Source organism: Sciurus carolinensis, unplaced genomic scaffold, assembly GCF_902686445.1.
Source record: "Sciurus carolinensis unplaced genomic scaffold, mSciCar1.2, whole genome shotgun sequence".
In the NCBI taxonomy this organism is placed as follows: domain Eukaryota; kingdom Metazoa; phylum Chordata; class Mammalia; order Rodentia; family Sciuridae; genus Sciurus; species Sciurus carolinensis.
In genome coordinates this window covers 512949-518701 of record NW_025920217.1, presented here as the reverse complement: position 1 = coordinate 518701, position 5753 = coordinate 512949, and the positions used below count along the sequence as shown (strand labels likewise).

General features: G+C 42.7%; 1 pseudogene; it reads right to left on the bottom strand.

Moving 5' to 3' along the window:
* Positions 1–3540: 3540 nt before the first annotated feature.
* On the bottom strand, positions 3541–5382 carry LOC124975146 (kelch-like protein 15; annotated as a pseudogene).
* Positions 5383–5753: the final 371 nt, after the last annotated feature.

Below are 5753 nucleotides of genomic sequence, written 5' to 3'. Positions count from 1 at the left end.
TAACTGTCGATTGGTGTGATCATTCAATGCCTGCATTTGCTCTTTCATCTCATCGTTTGCTTCTCTGATCATTTTAATTATGTACATTCTGAACTCCCTTTCTGTCATTTCTTCTGCCATGCTGTCGTTGGATTCTATTGATGTAACATCTAGATTTGTTTGGGGAATTTTCTTCCCTTGTTTTCTCATATTGTTCATTAATCATTGGGTCATTAAGATATTGCAGATTTCCTCTGTTGACTTATAATGTCCCTGAAGATTGCTAGTATATCCCCTCTTATCCTTCAGTAGCCTGAAGTCTTGGAGGAAGTTGATGATGCAGAGCTCCACAAAGAAGCTGCCTCTCTAGGGGTGGTGACCCTCAGGTGGCGTATATTCCCTGCTAGTGGGCAGAGGTGCCTCCACTTGCTGACCAATGGTCATCCAACGGGGAACTAGGCTGTGGGCTGAGGCAAGGCCTGTTTGTGCCTGTGTCTCTGGTTTTACTGTCCCTGTGAGAAAACCTCTCCCAGCAGGAAAGACTCACTTGGTGGGGACGTCTCGCTGGTCAGTTCCCCTCCTAGAGGTTCCCCTCCATCTACAACTACCGCCTGCGCTGGGCTATCTTCCTCTACAATGTTCCCAGTGGCCTGGACCTACCTCCTGAGTCTGGGAGCCTCACCCTCTGCAGGCGAGTCTCCCTAGGCTGCCTCTCCCAGAGAATCCGCCTGCAGTCCTGGAAACTTTGCTCCGCCCCTAGGCGTGGCTCTGTGCGGCTCTTCCAGCAAGAAGCCACCTAGCTCCTGGGACCCTTCTCTGCACCTAATCGCCTGGCTATTCGGCCCCTCCTCTGAGCCGCCACCTGGAGCCCCGTACAATAGCTCCGATACCCAGAGACCCGCCACACACCTCCTCCTCTGGACAGCAGCCCAGTTTCCAACGCAGTCACTAGGAATCCAAGCAAGTCACTTCAAGTCTCCTCCTCCCGCCAACTGCCCGTAGCCCTAGGCAGTCACTCCAAGCCCAAGTGACCCACCCTGTTCCACCTACTCCTCCTCAGGGTAGCCCCCCAAGTGTTCAGGAGCGGTGACTCCGGACCAAGTGACCCACCCCGCTCCACCTCCAGGCAGGCCACCGGTGTTCAGGAGCTGTCGCTTTGGGTGCAATGAACTCATCACTCTCCTCCTCCTCTGGCAACCACCTGTGGCTCTGATGCAGTCACTCCTAGTCCAAGCGACCCACCACGCTTCTCCTCTTCCTCTGGGCAATGCCCCGGGTGTTCAGAAGCGGTTGTTCTAAGTCCAAACAGCTCGCAATGCAGCTCCTCCTCTGGCAACCGCCTGTGGCTCTGATGCAGTCACTCCTAGACCAAGCGACCCGCCGCACTTCTCCTCTTCCTCCGGGTAACCCCCCGGTGTTCTGAAGTGGTCGTTCTGAGTCCAAACAGCTCGCCATGCATCTCCTCCTCAGGCAGCCGCCCGGAGCCCCAGTGGTTGCTCTGAGACGACATTATTTTCTTTAAACCAAGAAAACATGCATAAAAATTCTAAACAAACTAATGTAGTAGAAGAAATTAAATGGCTAACCTAATTCCTAGTTTTCAAAAGTAAGTTAAATATTATTTTTAAAATGTAGAAGGAGACTTTTACCCACCTTCCATGGGAAACTAAGATATCAATTTTTAGAAACTAAGTAAATGAATGACCACATAAAGAAAATTTAAGTCTCATATACAAAAGACCATTATTATTACCTAGATTTCTAAAACCTACACCAATGTTTTTCTTTTTTACAAGCTACTTATATACCTGACTGTTTCTTAAACTCAAATGCCTCCAGATTTGGAGTTTTAAAATCAGGATTTATTTCATAGTATGTCTAATGAGAACTGCAAAAAAGTAAATAGAAACAAAAACAAACAAACAAAAAGATAGTCTTCACATTTCCACAACTTCACACTTCCATTTTATGTTCAATGGTGGCAGCAGCAAAAAGAAAAAAAGTGAAACTAGAAGATTTATACAACAGCAGCCATATAGAAGGCATTTCAATATTGCACCAATATTCTAAGTTCTGGCAAGTTTTGCCAGTGTAGACCTAGTCTGTATCAGATATAGACTACTCATAAGAAAATGGCATCAATCTGAATGATCAACTTCCAGATTACTCTTGCTTAATTTTTGTCAACTACACTCTCTTTCTTAGAATTTCAAGAATTGAAAGGTGCAGCTAATGCTAAAACAATTATTATAAATGCTTTCAAACAGCTATTCTTGATCCATTCTGAACTTTGTGGTCACTATCCTTCTTGCTAGTAGCTTCTAGTAATTAAACAAAAGCCAAGGACTGACATCCCTAGTGCCACTGAATATTTTGTATGAAATAAACAGGTAGATATAACCAGTAACATTATCATTCTCTTTCTTGACTCTAAGTCAAACTGAGCTCAAATTTTCTAAGAGTTGCTACCCTCCATTCAATAACAGATGCAGCAGCCTTAATGAATGTAAAGAATGGGAGTTGCACTTACATTTAAGGGGCCTTTATTTAGGAGTCTGGTATTACCTAAATTCTCTTTAAAAGTGCTTGCATGCTGCAGGGTCAGAACTTGTCACATACCACTCCGATTCTCACTAAAAACAAGGCAACATTAAACAGACTGCAAAGAAAAACATTTCAAAAAGAAAAGATATATCAATAAGGAACACTAACGTTTACTTCTGAAAAGAAAATATAAAATGTTTTCATAAATCCATATGTTTCAGGAATATAAGGAGTTTGAATATTACTGAATCAGTATGGACTGAAGATATAGGCTAGTTTGATACCAAATGAGGACTCCAGTTATTTTAACTTTCTAGAAATGTTAATGCATGAAAAGACATTACATCTAAAATTCAACAAGTATGGCGGACTGTGTGTGCAAGTGCACTAGCTTAAAAATAAAGAATCCTAACCATGCATAAAAGGGATGTGCCTTATATATTTATACCATGTATGCCATTATGGATATGCTTTCACTAACACAATGCAGATAAGAGAAGGCAGCTTAGAAATAGTGTTCAGAATATAAAAAGTTAATTTTGTAGAAAATTTATAATTTTGCATTTTCAGCAAAAAGCCATGCAAAAAGGTCAAGAGTTTTAAACTTTTAAATAATAAGACAAAAACATATAACAGACTGAAATACAGTGAAAGTAATGTTCAAAAAGGTTTCAGATAGAGATAGGGACTGAAATCACATCCAGTGACACTTATCAGGTCTTCTCTTAGAAGATGCATGACTTCTACGCTAACATCTGAAAGAAATGTTTAATGCAGAAAATCAACTTTCCAGATAAGTGGAGCATTCTATTGAACTGCTTTTGGAAGTAGTTTCAAGAGCTAGTGCTTAGAATTAACTTATTGCATGAGTTTGAGGCCACTGAAAAGAAAAAACAAGAATGTTAACACAGAATGAAAAATTCTTACGATATTAGACCAATGACTTTGATAGTAAAACTGGTGAGGTTTTTCTTTATGCTTTTTAATTAACTATTTTATCACAAACGCTTTGTTTGCTTTTTTTTTTTAAAGGGAGAAAGATGTCATTAGTTGCAACGTCTGACCTCATCCATTACATAGTCTGGAAAATGCAGGTTGCATACTTGTAAACCATCGAGCTTGCAGGGCATCCTGGGGTATTCATCTTCCTTCCATTTATTTTCATCCGGATCAAAAGTGAGAATGGAAACACTGTAATGACCATTATAAAAAGGCCTCCAAGAACCATTATTTGTTTGTCTAACACAATCACACCATGGCCACTTCTTCCAATTGGCACGGATGCCAAGATGGTCCACTGATCAGTCTCTGGGTTGTACACTTCTGTGGAAGGGTAGCCCTGAGATTCAAAAGAGGCCCTCAAGATCGCACAGATGCCACCGAAGATGTAAAGTTTGCCGTTGTAAGAAATCATCTTATGAAAGCATCTTGCATAATTCATCTTGCTCTTATTCTCCCAGCAGTTGGTAACTACTTGTGTTCTCCTGGTCCACTGTTCTATGGTCCCTTCTTTACTGGGGTCAAACACACACACTTGCTTAGAAGTGGAAGATGAGGTGATGCCTCCAGTGATAAACAACTTGTTATTGAGCACTGTCCCCTCATGTCCATATTTATTAACTGGATAAGGATCCACAGATTCCCACTTATCATTGGTGATGTCATATCTCTCTGTTGAATAGGAAGTCTCATCTCTGGTTCTGCCTGCTACAGCATAAATGAACTTCCCAATAACACCAACTGCAAATTCTGAAGTGGTACAGACATGTCTGCCATCCACAACCAAGAGTTTTGTCTTGGGTCATACCTGAACACTTTGGAAGAAGCATGGAATTCACCATCTGGGCCCAGTTCTTCCCCACCCAACAAGAAAACAAAGCTATGGATGATAGCAAGGCAGTCTGGCCATAGAGGTGCTTGTGGGCCCTCGAGTTCCCACCAGACTGTTGGCTTCTTTAAGAGAAGTATTTTGCTGTTAACCATGCTATGTCCAATCATTCCACAGAATACTGTAGTTTGTGGTTTGGCAGAACAAATGCGGCTTGATTTCATATCTAACAAAGGCTTCTGGTGAACGTTCTGAACGTAATTCAATGCTTGGTCAACTTCATAGCACAGCTGTTGGGAATATCTATAAAATTCTGATGTTTTAACCTTCTCAAAAACACTGGATGTGGTCATCAAACAAAACCTGATGTTCTGAATGATGGTATCGGTATGTCTCCAGCATCTTCTATCATGCCGCAGTCAAGACTGCACAGCCTCGTACAGCTCTATCTCTGGGAACCTGCTCAGATGATCATTATACAAATAAGACATGAGCTTCTCAAAGCTCAGATAGGACAAGAAGTCAGGCCTGGACATGAGTGGCACAAAGTTGTCTAGCAGAAAGGTGTCCAGCTTCTCCCTGACACCCTCGATGTTTACACCAAAATCATCTAAGAGTCTCATTATTTCTGCATAATTTTCTAAGCAGATTTTGGCTAAGAGAAAATAGCAGCAGAACTTCACCACTTCTATTAGTTGCACATACATGGCAGCCTGAAGAATTTCATGAACAGTATTCATACTCAGTTCTATAGTTCCATAGTACATAAATTGAAGGACGTGGCTGAAACCAGTAGCAGTTAGACCTTTCAAATGAATTTTATCCTGATCTCATTCCCTCATGTCTGCAGTAAACATGATTCTGAAGTAATGACTCTGGGTGGCCAAGAGTGCTTTATGGGCCTGGAACTGATGATCTTCAATAACCAGAGTGACATCAAGAAACAATCCCTCCTCATACAGTGCTCTGAACACAGCAGAGACACTGGTGTCATGGATGGAGAAACAGAATCCTTCCACGTCCCCTGCCATGAATCACCTCGGGGGTCCTGTCCAGCTTCTAGTGGATGGCAGTCTGCATCAGGAAGAAGCGGGCCAGTCGGCCGAATGGTGGGTGGTCGGGCACCAGGAAGGCACTCGACAGGCTCCTCCAACGTCTACAAGGGGCCACTCCCGGGCTGGGCAGGAGTGCTCTGGTGGGCGGCAAGTCTGCGTGCCTGTGGCCCCCTTGGAACCAGTCCATCTGGCAGCTGTTAAGAGTTCTTGGTCCTCCACATTCTCATCAAAGGTCGGTAGGTTGGCCTTCTTAAATTTCGCGATTTAGTTTTAGTCACAAATTCTGTGTTTTAGTCCTGGCAATACCTGCTTAGCTGAGAATCTGCCCCAACAGCGAGCACAATGTC